Consider the following 342-nt stretch of genomic DNA (forward strand, 5'->3'; position numbering starts at 1 on the left):
GGACTTGTATCGCTGAAGTTTTTCGGAAAAAATTTCTACGGAAAATTAACCAACGACCAGAGACGTAACAGTATAATCGCAATCAAGAGAAGAAAATATGACATATTATTAGGAAATCATAAGAGATTTTGTCAAATCTGTTTAAAATTACTTTCTATAACTGTTATTTTTAAAATCGTTCATGCACATAAAGCACATTCCCATTAGAAAAAAGGAGGCACCCACTTTTTAGGAAATAAAGTTTGAATGGTAATAAAAGAAACTTCATTACCCATTTTAGTCGTCTCCAAACTCTACTTGAAAAAGAGTTAACTGGGATCTGGTTTTCAGGCAACACTGTCT

Source organism: Limulus polyphemus, unplaced genomic scaffold, assembly GCF_000517525.1.
Source record: "Limulus polyphemus unplaced genomic scaffold, Limulus_polyphemus-2.1.2 Scaffold7100, whole genome shotgun sequence".
Lineage (NCBI taxonomy): Eukaryota > Metazoa > Arthropoda > Merostomata > Xiphosura > Limulidae > Limulus > Limulus polyphemus.